The sequence below is a fragment of the Thalassophryne amazonica genome, chromosome 19, assembly GCF_902500255.1.
Source record: "Thalassophryne amazonica chromosome 19, fThaAma1.1, whole genome shotgun sequence".
NCBI classification, from domain to species: Eukaryota; Metazoa; Chordata; class Actinopteri; order Batrachoidiformes; family Batrachoididae; genus Thalassophryne; species Thalassophryne amazonica.
Genome location: NC_047121.1, coordinates 67,100,323 through 67,115,883, shown reverse-complemented (window position 1 = coordinate 67,115,883; position 15,561 = coordinate 67,100,323). Strand labels below are relative to the sequence as shown.

The window sequence follows — 15,561 nt, the reverse complement described above, 5'->3', positions numbered from 1 at the left end:
TGACCATCTGCTTAGGCCATTCTACCAAAAAAGTTTATAATACAGAACACAACACAACCACAATTGATGAGACCATACATGCGCCCAGTCCACCATCGGGGGAGGGGGTCAACGAGCCACTCGTTGGATGTGTTCCTGCAGCAGAGTTTGTGCCACGTCCATTCCAGAAATCATCTAATCCAGCCGCATCTCGGAGAGAGAGAGAAAAAGAAAACAGAATCAGTCGGCCAGAAAAACCAATGCACCAGTAATCTTTAATGTCCTTTGGTACAAAAACAAAACCATAAACTACCAGTTCCCTTGGAAGAGTAGAATGGAAGCTTTGATAAACAATGCCCAGGAGGACATTAACCAGCTAATAGAGGTGATAAGGGACAGGACCTGCCTGAAAAAGAACAAAAGCAAGGCCCTAGAAACTGCATCTCTGGCAACAAAGCTGAAGACATACACCAGGGAAGCAGAAGCCAAGAGGAAAAATGGCTTTTCCCCCAGAGAACCATTCAGAGTGTACTCACAACTACAAGGAAACAACTGCCCAAAACATACAAAGACATAGGGGAGGAGAAGGCATCCCATAGACTCACGGACCCAAAAGAAGACATCAGCAAACTCTCACAACAACAACAACCAATCACTGTCACAAAGGGAGACATCCAACAATCCATCTCAATCATGATGAGCTGGGTGGTACCAGAACATGACAGCACCCCAATGAGCATCTGGCAGCACAATGAATCAGCTACAAACATCAAGGTGCCAACTTGACTGGCTAACACAAGATCATGGTAGCACAAGAACAGGCCCTGGGAGGCAGAGAGGACAAGAAGTGCAGGCTGTGCAAAGATGAGAACATTGAACACATAAGGGCAGGGTGAAAGATGAAAGTTGGGAAAGCATACACCAGCATGTAGCTGGGATACTGTACAGGAACATCTGTGCCAAATACAGACCAACAATACGTAGTGGTGGTTGACAAGGATCAGAGAAGGGCAACTATGGCAATTCCAAATGATTGGAACATCAGGCATGTCACCTCAATAACTCATTTTCCTCTTATTCTCCCTCGCTGATCAAATGGGACACAGAGCAGTGAACATTTTTTTTTAGACATCCTTTTGCTTATGCAATCACAATATGCAAACATACTACTGTACATATTAAGTTTATTACTCTTCTTCCAGGCCTTTTTCCGTCAATCATCGTTTCCCTACATATACTGATGACACAGGGCTCTGATTCCCAGTCCTGCAATGAATTTAAAAAGGCCTTCAATTGCCTGGGCTGTCTACATCTGCAGTAGGGTCAGCTCTGTAAATCCAAGCAGCTGACATCAAATCAATTACCTCATGGCTGGTGGGTAAGCAGAGCGGCACATTCACAAAGAAGTTGAGAAACAGGGATAAATATGAAGCCATGCTGACCACTGCTCAGCAGTTTGTTGTTCCCTCCTCCATCAACTCTGCGCCAATTGTGCAGAACTCAAGGTGGGAAGACAAGCCCCTAATTACGCTACTTTATCTCAATTCTAAAACTTGCATGTTAGCAATACTAAAACCAGCCAGTATAGTAATCAATAACAAAGGCAAAACAAAAATGTAGGCCTAAGTGTCTAGCTATACAACTGCATATAAATGTGCACCAGAACCTCCTAAATTTAGGCCGTAGAATGTAATTTCAAATCCACAAAAATGGAAAGAGATACATGAATGCGACACAAGCAGTCAGTCAGTCTGTTAGCAGGAAAACTAAAAAAATAACAGATTTCAAAGAAATTTGTTGAGCAGATTAGATAATTACCAATTTCAATTTGATTCAGTTTTGGAGGTGATCTGGAATAAATTGTGGAACTGAAATCCAGATGAATGTTTTTAAAGCTGCGAGAGTATGTTGATGAAATCTGGTGAGCAGATGGATAATGTCAAAGAAAACAAGAAATTTTATGTTGACTTTGATCTGAAACCTGTTTTGGATCCAGGATCAAGCACAGGTTTTAAGCAATATACAACCTTGGCTGAGGTATGTGCTCTGACTATCTTCTAGCTCTAAATGAGGCACTTAATGGTCATCAAACTCTAGCACAGTACTGTGTTGCTCTGCTATACAAAAGTGCATTATCTATATTACTGCCATTCTAGAATTGTGTCATAGTCAGCGCATCAGACAAACATTTCCTTTCAAAGACAACAAATTCAAGTAATGTATGTTTACGTAGGTCCTTTACAGGTGGGAACAGAAGAGCCAGACTGGATGTGGATTAAAGAAAAATGTGTTCTTTTGTCAAAACCCATCAACTGTCAACATGTTTGTTTTCTTTCTGACACACATCTCTAAAGGTTCTTTTATGGTGATTTGACAGTGATTGATAGCTACAGTAAGTACTTAGCCTGCTTATGTTTCACGAACAAGTATACAAAAGATTTTACACATTTTTTTTTAATGCATAACAGTTGTCTGAATGTATCAATTTTTAAAGAATTCAGATACAGTTTAAACATACTGTATTCATGTTCAGGTTTAGGAGGGTGGCATAGTGGTGCAAGCAATTAGCATATTTGTCTGCCAAAGAGAAGGTTTCTGGTTCAAGTACCCGATTTTCCATGACGTACATCTAGAGTCATGTCCCGAAGAGCATTTGACATAAAATTTGTGCCACATCAATGTGCAGCTCCATAGTAAATCCGTTGTGGCGATCCCCAACCAAAGTCATACATACATCTTCAACTGTTTATCCGGGATCGGGGTCACAGGGGCAACAGCTCCAGCAGGGGACCCCAAACTTCACTTTCCTGGGGCACTTTAACCACCTCTAACTGCAGTACCCAGAGGTATTCCCAGGTTAGTGTGGAGATATAATCTCTTCACCTAGTCCCAGGTCTTCTCCAGAGCCTCATCTCAGCTGGATGTGTCTGGAACAGCTCTCTAGGGAGGCACCCAGGAGGCATCATTACCAGATGCCCGAACCATCTCAGCTGGGTCCTTTCAGTGCAAAGGAGCAGTTGCCCAAACCATCTCAGCTGGGTCCTTTCAAAGGAGCAGTTGCTCCACTCCGAGCTCCTCACAAATAACTAAGCTTCTCACCCTATCTCTAATCGAGACACCAACCACAGACCTGAGGAAACCCATGCTGGTCACTTGTACCCTCAATCTAGTGCTTACAGTCAATCCTCATGACCGAACAAGACTTCCCGGTGGATCGAAAACTTCCCCCTTTGGCTCAGCTCCCTTTTCGTCACAACCATACAGTAAAGTGAATGCAATACTGTCCCTGCTGCACTGATTCTCTAGCCAAACAAACACTCATTCTCCATTCACTTGTGAATAAGACCTCGAGGTACTTGAACTCCATCTCTTGAGGCAAGACCTCATTCTCTAACCGGAGTAAGCAATCCATCGGTTTCCTGCTGAGAACCATGGTCTCAGATTTAGAGGTGCTGATCCTCATCCTAGCCACTTCACACTCGGCTGCGAACTGACCCAATGAATGCTGGAAGTCACAGTCCAATGAAGCCAATACGACCCCATCATCTGCAAAAACCAGTGATGACACCCTCAACCCACCAAACTGAAGACCCTTCTCCCAGGTTACAGGTTATTCTGCTTATCCCATCAAAGTCAGTTTTCCAGTATGTATATATATATATATATATATATATATATATATATATATATATATATATATATATATATATATATATATATATATATATATATATATATATATATATATATATATATATATATATATATATATATATATATATCTTGCTCACGAGAGAGGGACAAATGGAGCGTGAGATCGACAGACGGATTGGTGCAGCATCTGAAGTGATGTGGTCACTGTATCAGACCTTCATGGTGAAGAGAGAGCTAAGCAGGGGGGCAAAGCTCTCGATTTACCGATCGATCTACGTTCTGACCCTCACCTATGGTCATGAGATTTGGCTCATGACCGAAAGAACAAGATCGCGAGTACAAGCAGCCGAGATGAGTTTCCTCCGCAAGGTGGCTGGGTGCACCCTTCGAGATAGGGTGAGGAGCTCAGTCACTCTGAAGGAGCTTGGAGTTGAGCCGCTGCTCCTCCACGTCGAAAGGAGCCAGTTGAGGTGGCTCGGGCATCTTTTTTGGATGCCCCCTGGACCCCCCTCACTCCATACTCCCACAGCACCTGCATCTCCTATAGTGTCTTCCAGGGTACCTGATCATACACCTTCACCAAGTGCACAAAACACCTGTAGACTGGATAGGCATACTCCCAGGCCCCCTCCAGGATCCTTGTGGGAGTGACAAGTTGGTCAGTTGTTCCATGGTCAGGATGGAACCAGCATTGTTCTCCCTCAATATGAGGTTCGATTATCAGCCAAACCCTCCTTTCCAGCACTCTGGAGTAGACTTTACCAGCAAGGCTAAGTAGTATAATGCCCCTGCAGTTGACACATACTCTGTGGTCCCCTTATTTAATATGGGGACCACCACCCCAGTTTGCCGCTCCTTTGGCACTGTCCCAGACCTCCACACAATGTTGAAGAGACATCTCATCCAAGCCAGTCCATCCACAACCAGAGCCTTCAGCCTTTGCTGGACGCATCTCATCAACCCCCGGGGTCTTGCTTGACTATCTCAGTGACCTCCACCAAGGAAGGAAACTGATGAAGGTTCCCCATCAGCTTCCAGGTCTGCCTTCACTACAGAGGGTGATGCAGGAGTTCCTCAAACTGCTCCTTCCAGCACCTGATTATTTCTTCAGCTGAGGTCAACAGAGTCCCATCCTTACTGTTTACAGCTTGGATGGTTACCCGTTTTCCTCTCCAGAGGACCGCACTGTCCTCCAGAAGTACCTTGGTGCTGACCGTTGGTCGTTCTCTATGGTTGCTCCAAACTCCTCCCACACATGCTGCTTTGCCTCCCCCACAGCAGAGGCTGTTGCCCTTTGGGCTTATTGGTACCTTTCAACTGCCTCCGGAGTCCTCAGAGATAACATATCCCGGAAAGACTCCTTCAGTCAGACAGTTTCAATGAGCACCAGTGTCCACATCAGTGCTCAAGGGTTGCTGCCCCTTGAGGAACCTAATAGCTTCATGCCACAGCTCCACGCTGCAGTTTCAGTAATGGAAGCTTTGAACATTGTCCATTCTGGCTCAATGGCCCTAACCTCCACAGGGACAGTGGGCTCATCCAGACATTCCCAGTTCACCTGCACTATCCATTTGAGCTTACCAGGTCTGTCCAAAATTCTCATCCACCCTCTGATCCAACTCACCACCAGATGGTGATCAGTTAACGGCTCTGTCCCTCTCTATCTCTACCTCCGTTAAACAAACTAAACATAGTTGAGCAGAATTTACATCAGATGTAATACTTTTTTCCAGTTCTCCAGCATGAGTGAAATGTGAAGACAGTGAAAGTCTTTTTTTCACATCAATCTGGCATAAGCAGATTCACAAAAGGCAGAAAGCAAAAAAAAAAAAAAAAAAAAAAAAACATTGGGTGAAAAACATTCCTACAGGGTTTCTCTTACAATTTCGTAGGTTCAGTGGGCCTCAGGCAGAAATGTGTGACTTACTGGGTCTCAAATGCTAAGAAAGCACACTATAAAATAAGACAGTCAAGTGAGAGTTGCTCTGAACAACTGACAAATTTAGTAGCTCTGAGAAGTAAAGCTAAATACGTAAAGTTATAGCTGATAACTTATCTTCCAAAAAAGCAATTCATATTATTTGTTGTCCCTTGGATTCAAGGATAACAGTGTTGTTCATTCTATCAATGGACATGGAAATGACTCTGGTCTCAGCCTGGACTTGCAGTGTCTGGTACAGATGGGTCATTGGAGCTCTGGCATTGAAGCAGGTTAGATGTTGCTGTATGGTGCATTCTCTAGCAGCCACTAGCTATCTTCCATGCTCCTCCTCCATAGTGGTAGATACTTTTCTTATCAGTGCATGTCAACAACATCTATCTTCAGCAGTTCCAACAAGGTCAGCTAGCCAGATATCACATTACTTGACATTGTCCTACAAGCTGTCTATGTAGCATTTGCATGGCTGACCCCATTCCTCTTTCCCTGTTCAAGGCATCCAAAAAGTACATGATTTGGGATCTGGTTATTGTGTATCTTGATGATGTGGCCAGTAACTTCATTGGCTTCACTTCTTCAATGATGGTGACCACATCTTGTCAAAGGACACTTGGGCATGGTCACTTGGCCAACAACACAGTTCTAGAAGAAACACTGCACTAAGTGGCAAGAGAAAACTGTGTCTATGCAGCAGAGTTTAGAACACATTACCTTTGCACATTAATATTCTACCAGCTGTTCCTTTACATAATATATTAATGATGGAAATACATACTCAAAAATCTCCTACTGTTGTTCAGTTGGTTTGAGAACTGGCGACTGTGTGTGTTACAGTAGATGTCATTTTCATCAGTCAGCCAATATGCCATGTGGGTGGTGCAATGCGAGTCTAGAAGAAATCAGCCCCATCAAAACGTATGCTCACACAGAATAAACTGACTTTCAATTATCCTTCCCCTTAAAGGAGGTAGAACAACCTGTGCCTGAGATGTTCCTTCACGCATTTATTCAGAATTTGTCTACAATCAGCAAGTTCATACACTTCAAAAGCAGTTACATTGTTAAATGTTGACATCAGCTTTTGGGATTGAGATGGGTACATGCACAATAAACTGTCCACTGGAAGGAACAAAAGAAAAAGCAAATTGGTAGCATCCTGCAGATGGAGGTGAGTGCACCCATCCACAGTGTGAGTTGTGAGCCTGTCACTCTGACAGATGAGCCGGTGTGGATCTGAAGGTCAGCTTCTAAACATCTGACAGAACAACATCCAGCAGAGGAACACAAAGTGCAGAGAAAATGTACAGGTTTAGCCTCCTGACATCGCTGTCTCTCATCACTCACTCGGCACGTTTGCCACTGATGAATGAGAGGTGAGGAAACAGCGGCTGCTTTGGCTTATCAGAAATCTGAGCTCATCTTTGCCTGGAACTGCAGCAATGTACACGTTTTTAAAAATCAGCATTTCTCCCCTCATGAGCCCCTTTCTTATCTTATCTAATGTCTTCTCATACCTAAACCTCAGCTGTGCACAAGGTAGAGTCAAAGGTCTGCTGTTGAACAGTTACATAAAATGACAAGCAAACAGAGATTAGACCATTGCCACTAATCTGTTCCCAACTTGACGCATCACAATGAGTCACTAACGCACCTGCGGAAACGTACATTTCGGAAACCACTTTTACATCAATAAACTGATTACAAGCTGATGTAGAGGTGGCATGGCTCTCCCCAGAAATTTAGAGCTTGACGGCACTAGAAGAGAGGCTCCAGCATTTTGCCTTTTTCAAATACCAATGAAGCCAATTCTTGCAACTTCAGCGTTACATCTTATTTAAAATTACAAACTAAGGCCTTGCCCACAAGGAAACGCATGCAATCTTTTGTTGTCATTTTCAAAAAGTGTTCTGCTCGCATAGCACCATTTCAAGAAACACCCACTGAAAAGGCTGTAGTATATATATGCCAGGCCTGTAGATGGCGCTGTAATGCTTCGAGAATAAAACAGACTTAACAGCTGGCTGTTCTTATCAGCTCTGCACTATCAAACAGCGAGACAGACGGTACTGACATATGGCATATGTATTTTTAAAAACATACGGCGCTGTGTGTTGATCCACTGGGTGTTTTCCACCTCACAGACAAAGCGAAAGGGCACACACTTTCAAATGGGAAAGGGTAAATGGACTGCATTTATATAGCGCTTTTCCATTTGCATCAGACGCTCAAAGCGCTTTACAATAATGCCTCGCATTCACCCCGATGTGAGGGTGCTGCCATACAAGGCGCTCACTACACACCGGGAGCAATAGGGGATTAAAGACCTTGCCCAAGGGCCCTTAATGATTTTCCAGTCAGGCTGGGATTTGAACAGAGGATCTTCTGGTCTCAAGCCCAATGCCTTAACCACTAGACCATCATCTCCCCTCAGTGAGAGGAGCGGACAGCAGCTTTATTAATGCAGCTTTTGTGGAAAAGCTGCACTCCACAGCCTAGTTTTTTCACAGGCATGATGGTGCCGAGACCCAACGTAATGGTGCAGCGCCACTGTGCCATTGTTTAAGGAGAGGTCTAGCTGGGTGGTATAAACAGTACATACTCATAGCCTGTATAAAGCTGTTCTGTGGTGTGGATTTTGTTTACACCGTGCAAACCAGTAGAACAGGCTTCGACGTCATCAGCCTGGGCCAGCAAATCATCCGGAAATTATGAGTGCTCATGCTGCTTTGTTTTGCAATAAAAAAATAAAAAAAAATTATAAAAAGCCAAAAATTTGGTGCACGATGAAGACCAGTTGGTCCAAAAGACCAGTGGGATGTCTGCTATATGAACATGGTTCACATTTAAGAAGACATACAAAATAATAACAACCACAACAACAAGAGCAATCAGAGATTTCTGACGTCCACCAAGGGTTGACGAGGACTCAATATAACAGAAATGTGATTCACATCGCAACCCAGATTTTACCTGGATCCAGATTCCACAACACAATGTAATAATTGCGTACTGATCCAGAATGGTCAAACTGATCAAGATGTTGCAATGTGATATTTAATTCACAAGCTGAAACAAAAGAGTGTCGTGCTGATCTTGGTTTTACTTTTTGATGTTGTATCCATGAAGTAATTTTGACATAATCCTTAAAAGTCTACAAAGTGGATCTGGATCCAGCACCTCCAAAATTGAATGGAGTTTTCCCAGGCCTAACACCAATGTGTGGTGAGAATTTGGTGAAAATCTGTTAAGTAGTTTTGATGTAATCCTCAAAATCCGACAGAATGAAGCATACAAATTGAAATCCTGATCACCTCCAAAATTCAGTGGAGTCTTCAATGGCCTAATATCAGACAGACAAATAAATAAACACACACTGATGATTTTATAATGTCCTTGGCGGACGTAATAATAATAATAAGCAAACTTGTCAGATGTTGTGGAATACGAGGACTGCAGAAGAATAAATCCACCGCAAACATCAACTGTTGAGTGGCCATCGGAAGACAAAAAAAAAAAAAAAAAAAAAAAAGCTAGAACTGCAACTCAGATCATTTTTTGCTCTCACTTTGTGCAATTACATTTTTTCTTATACGAGGTCTGTTAGAAAAGTATCCAACCTTTTTATTTTTTTCAAAAACCTGATGGATTTGAATCACGTGTGCTTGCATGAGCGAACCTTGAATCTTCGTGCGCATGCGTGAATTTTTTCACACATGTGGGTTGCGTCATTTGCTTGTAAGCAGCCTTTGTGTGAGGATGGGTGGAGTCTCTCCTCGGACTTTCTTTGCAAGGAAAATGGCGGAACAACTGGAGCAGCGCGTCTGCATCAAATTTTGCCAGAAACTGGGCGACAGCCAAGTGGAAACCATTCGGATTATTCAGACGGCTTTCGGTGACGATCCTATGGGCATCACACAGATTAAGGAGCGGTACAACAGGTTTAAAGACATCCGCACAACGGTGGAGAGCGAGCCGCGCTCCGGTTGGCCATCAACATGCTGAAATGACCAGATCATTTCCGAAGTGAACGCTGTGGTGATGTGGGACCATCGTGTGACTATCCGAGAAATTGCGGAAGAGGTGGACATCAGCACTTTTTCGGCACATTCCACTGTGACAGAAGATTTGGCCACGAAAAGAGTTGCAGCGAAATTCATGTCGATGGCTTCGGTACGAAGCTGCTGATGGAGCAAAAGCGCCACAGCATTGAAGTCTCACAGGACATGCTGGACTCTGAAAAATTATGCCTACGTCTTCCACCATTCAGAAGATTCAGACGGCTTTCAGTGGCTTTTCAGACGCGTGACTATCGGAGAAATTGTGGAAGAGGTGGGCATGTCACAACATGTCCTGTGAGACTTCAACACGGTGGCGCTTTTGCTCCATCAGCTTCCTGCTGAAGCCATCGGCTTCCTGCTGAAGCCATCGGCATGAATTTCGCTGCAACTCTTTTCGTGGCCAAATCTTCTGTCACAGTGGAATGTGCCGAAAAAGTGCTGATGTCCACCTCTTCCGCAATTACTCGGATAGCGTTCACTTTGGAAATGATCTGGTCATTTCAGCATGCTGATGGCCGCCCGGAGCGCGGCGCGCTCTCCACCGTTGTGCGGCCGTCTATAAACCGGTTGTACCGCTCCTTAATCTGTGTGATGCCCATAGGATCGTCCCCGAAAGCCATCTGAATAATCCAAATGGTTTCCACCTGGCTGTCGCCCAGTTTCTGGCAAAATTTGATGCAGTCGCGCTGCTCCAGTCGTTCCGTCTTTTTCCTTGGAATGAAAAAACACAGAGCGCACGACACACACCTCACACAAAGGCTGCTTACCAGGAAATGACGCAATCGACAGGTGTGAAAAAAATTCACACATGCGCACAAAGGTTCAAGGTTGGCTCATGCAAGCACACGTGATTCAAATCCATCAGGTTTTTGAAAAAAATTAAAAGGTCGGATACTTTTCTAACAGACCTCGTATTTCATGAAAGGGTTTTTTTTTTTTTTCCAAAGATTGAAGTTACCTTAGAAAAGCTTTTGGATTTATCTCTATTGCAGTTTTGCACCATAACTGTTCTTTAAATATCTCTATACTATGTAAAATATGTTGCAGTGATACAATTAAGTGTACAGCCATAGCTGCCATGCAGTTCCCATACCAGTACTTCACCACATCACACAAAAAAAGAATGTACCATGATATATACAGTAACCATTGTGCTTCAAATTTTACTGTAATATAAATTTTAGACCACACATAGAACCCTAATAAGATGTCTCTTCAGTGGAGACACACCTTGAGGAATCTTATAGAAAGAGACATGCACACAAAAACCAGACTGCTTTCAGGACCCTCTCCCCATACTCCAGAACTATGAGATCTCATTTCTAGATAATTGGGCAAGCACAAAGGAATAATCACACAAAAACCAGCTACTCCATTTTAAAAGACTCAAATTATGTCAATGTCACATTTATCCTGCAGTTGGGTCATTTACTCTTACAACCTGCTCTGCAGCTTTACAGTAATACAATCTTACCTACCTAAGACATTTTCGTGGAAATGGTAACTTTTATAGCAGTCGGCTAGAACTGACAGACATGTACATTTTGGGAAATACACTACAACAAGCTGGGAAACGATTGTGAACGAAGGGTAAAGTAAGTCCTCCTGAGTGGGATGTACCTGAGATAGTTGGCCACAGTGTTAAAACATGAATAATTTTGCCTCAATCAAGGGAACATGCTGATTGAATATTTTTCTATTTTTAAGGGAACACAGCTCAATAATGGCTTTTTGTTTATGCAAAATGACAAACCCTTTTTAGCAAATGCCACAATATACAATGTGGGCTGGCCATGGGCATTTATAAGAAATATTTTTTTCTTAGAAAAAAAAAAATCCACTCATGATTTTAGCTGCTGTTCAACAGTAGGAACATAAAAAGATCCAAAGCATCACTTCATTACTGCTGTCTGTTCATACTGGCTGTGATAATTACTGAAGCTTTTAGCACTTTTCAGTCCTTTGAGGCAGAAGCGGCCATTTAACAGCCGCAGATTTATGTGTAATTCCGTTAAATCTGACCATGGTGGGGATTTGACATAAAAGACACTGATGTAATTGCTCAGCAGTCCTGAAGCAGTACTCATCCATGGATGTGACAATACTCTGGTGAATCCCCACAATGGGCTGTGAAAATGCTGTGACAGCAAACGTGGTTAAACACAGAACTGAGGAATGACGCAGGAGTGTGTATGTGGTAAAGACGAATGATATATAATGATATATTTTAACTGTAAAAACTGCTATTACCATGACTGGCCACCAGGTTAAACTGATCAAAAAACTCCATTTTCTTGCATTAGCTGGAACACTGATGTACCAACTTTACCTGGCAATAAATGCCATGTCTGCTTGTAACCCTTTTTGATAAAACAAAAGCTTTGACCACAAACACAACACTATACCAGACAACAAGCTGTTTCTCACCATATCGGTGAATACTGCAGCAGCAGCCCTATGTATGATAAGGGTCATCAATCTACCACATCTGGATCTGTGTACACATCCAGACAATTTGCATTTGTGATTAGTCCAATTCCAATATTCAAATATTAGTAGTAAATGAACAAGAGCTTCACTTCTGAATCCAACCTGAGCAGATCATACATTCATTGAGTGTTTTTACACTAGTGAAGCAATTAATCTGCAGTCGGGTGCATAAATAGTTGGATAGTGACACAAATTTTGCCTCTGTACACCACCAAAATAACACTGTCATGTTGCATTACCAGTTGCACAGCTTCATGTTGGAGTGGAGCAGAGGACTTTGAATCTCCCAGGTGCCTTCTGATGAAATGCAGCATAAATCCACCATGAAGTTGCACAACTGGCAACATAAAAGTTGCGCTATGCCCAGTTTTTCCAATCACATCCACAGAAGACTACACCTCTGTGTCTCTTGGTGGCTTCCCTCATGTGTCTCCTCACAAGTCTTCGTAGGGCTGCAGCTATAGAGTATTTTTGGAATCAAGTATTCCATCTATTATTTTATTGATTAATCGAGTAATCAAATAAAACGTTTCAGAGCTTTCCAGGACCAGCTGTGCATGAATGTGAATGCAGCCTGTGAAAAACTGCTGTGGAATGCACCTTTTCTGCAAAAGCTGCATTGATAAATCTCCTGTGCACCCTGTTGATGAAAACTGATCGAACCCAAACAAAAGGTATTTTTTGAATAGTTGAAATTTAAATATGCAATAAGTCTATTTCAGATGATCAGTGTGGACCTTTTTTTTAATCTCTTAAAAGGCTTTATTTTACTCAGTGTACCACTTTAGAAAGTTGTAGCTTCTACTACACTGATTATCTCCTTACACCGGTTATGTGCATCCTCCATGTCTAACTCATTTTTTTTGTGGGAGTATTGCAGCTCCACATACAGGCCTGGTGTATATACTCCAAGGTGTTTACGGAACACTTCAATGAAAGGAATTAAATGAAGCCTTGAGGCAAAGAATTATTACTTACGAATTACGTATAGCCTATAAAAAAAAAAAAAAAAAAAAAAGAGGGACTGTGTAATTCCTAAATGGGTCATACAATATTTGTTAAATCTCTTAAATTAAAGCTGAAAGTCTACACAAATATGCACATTTTATGATTCGTTTTAAATACACTGAGGTGGTGTACAGCGGGAGCATTACTAAAATTGCATCACTCTACAAATACTTATGGACATAAATGTACTGTGATGACGCATTGAAAATAACCACTGTATTGATCTGTGACTACCCGCTTCAGTGCTGAGTAACTGCAAGCTGTTGTATTAGTCTGCAATTTCTCTCCTAAAACAGAAGTTAAAAAGAATACAGTCTCTGAAGAAATCTTCCAATTTCCAAAAAAGTGCTGTAGCTGGCATATATTTCACTGTTCATTTAAATATTCACAAAGCCTTCAATACATCCTCTACTGGGTCAGGCAGGCTTCCTAACTATGGGCTTGATTTAAAGAATCACAGCACATTACTTGCTCACTCTAAACGAAGTGATGCTGACTACAAATGCTTCATCTTGGGCCTGGTCGCTGGCTGCGACAGTTGCCAACATGAATTTGCCACTGCTTCTTTATTAGCAGGGTTCATCCAAAATGAAAACTGAGGTGCTCTCGATGCAAATCCATGAGTTCATTGACATTTTTTGTTGCAAGATAAGAAATCTCTGAGGGGATTTGCCAATAACTCAAAAAATGATGCAGATATGACGATAGTTCTGCTTTGCACAAATGACACTGACTATTTTTGGACTGGATCTGGATAGATGCAAAGATCTGGCAAACTGTTGGGTCTTTTGCTGAGCTCCTGTTTCACAGTTTCATCAAATATTCTGCTACCCCTCCACAACTCACATTACTGTAACTAATAACCAACTGACAGACCAACAAAATCTTTGATTCTCAAATATGATAATCCAACCCCCCCCCCCCGATTTACTTTTGCCACTGAAAATTGAATTAGAGCTTAAATAATTCATAGATCAACAGAAAGAGAGTCAACTATTTTTAGTTAATTGCTGATGTCATTTATGAATAGAAAATTTAAAAAACTCACTGGTTCAAGTTTTTTTTATGTGAGAAGTTGGAAGGTTCTTTTAAAACCTTAAACTCAACACCTTAAAGTTTTGGACTCTGCTGGGGCGGAAAAAATATATATATATGTCAATATATAACAGTGGTCTGTGAGAAACTGTAAAACTCTCATAAACAAAAAGATTAATCAAAACAATAATCAAGAGTCACTGATAATGAAAATCATCATGCGTTGATGCCCTAAACTAAGTATCTCTGTTGGCTGGGCAAAACAAATAAGCTAGAATATGCTGCTCTGGGCTCTACAAACTATGAACAATCCTATTTGCTTACAGTTTATTGGGTGAGCAATTGCAAAAATAAATGAAGAGATCATTTAATTACAAAAATATAAGCTATCAAAACTCATTTGTTGTTGTGTTGTTTTTAACATTGAATCAATTACTTCACAAGGTGTTAAAATTAGTTTTTAACAATTATGTCACAATTTGTCAGAGGCAATTTATTTTTCTACAAGGCCGCGGCTACGGGTACAGACCCGTATCTACAGAGATTGTTCTAAAGATACTGAGGGTGTCTTACCGACCAATCAGAATGTGCAAATATGTCGGTACACATACCATATGCGGCTAAAGGTCCGGCAAGGCTTCAAAACTCATCCGTACATTGTCCGTATCTTCAGTGAACCCCGGTCCGTAGCTTTAGCAGTCCCGCAGAAGATTCGGATGTACGTACCCGTAGCCACTTCGTTTCTACAAACGATTTTTCATCCATCCATTTTCTATACCTGCTTACTCCAATTAAGGGGGGGAGTTTGGTTAGAGGCTATCCCAGTAGTCAAATATTTTAAATATGATTATTGCCTATTTTGCCATATTAAAGCCAGTTTAAGACATTTTACCAATGTTCCAGTACTATTTTAAACCAGTTTAAAATAAATTGCTATCTGTTTTAAATCAGGTTCTAACATCTTTGATGTGATACACTAAACATTCTGTGCCTGATGTAAATTCATCAACTAAATCCTCTCATTTACATAAACAAGGCCAAATGTACTTCCATCCCATAAACAACTTGAACAAAGTACACATTATGGACAATATAGTTTAGTTCTCAGTCCTAAAACAAAGCTAAAAAGAATCGTGATTAAAATGGGGAATAATAAAGGTTTACTGCAAAACTGACTAAAGGAATACTTGTATTTGATAGTCTATAAGCAGCAAATAGCAGTAATTAAAATTCCCTGCGTTTTATTTTACAAAGTATAATTTAATCATCATTACAGTTGTTGCTGTTGTTATAACACTTGAGAAATTGCAAAAAAAAAAAAAAAATCGCTAAAATAAACGAAGGTGTGAATGAATAAATAAATCAGGTTGTATTTTCTGCTTGCAACAAAAGCATCAC

At 41.5% G+C, this 15,561-nt stretch overlaps 1 protein-coding gene across 3 annotated transcripts in view; it reads right to left on the bottom strand.

Annotated features, from left to right (window-relative positions):
- zfyve28 (zinc finger, FYVE domain containing 28) overlaps positions 1-15,561 on the bottom strand; it is a 43,741-nt gene that overhangs the window by 27,751 nt on the left and 429 nt on the right. The window lies entirely within an intron of this gene.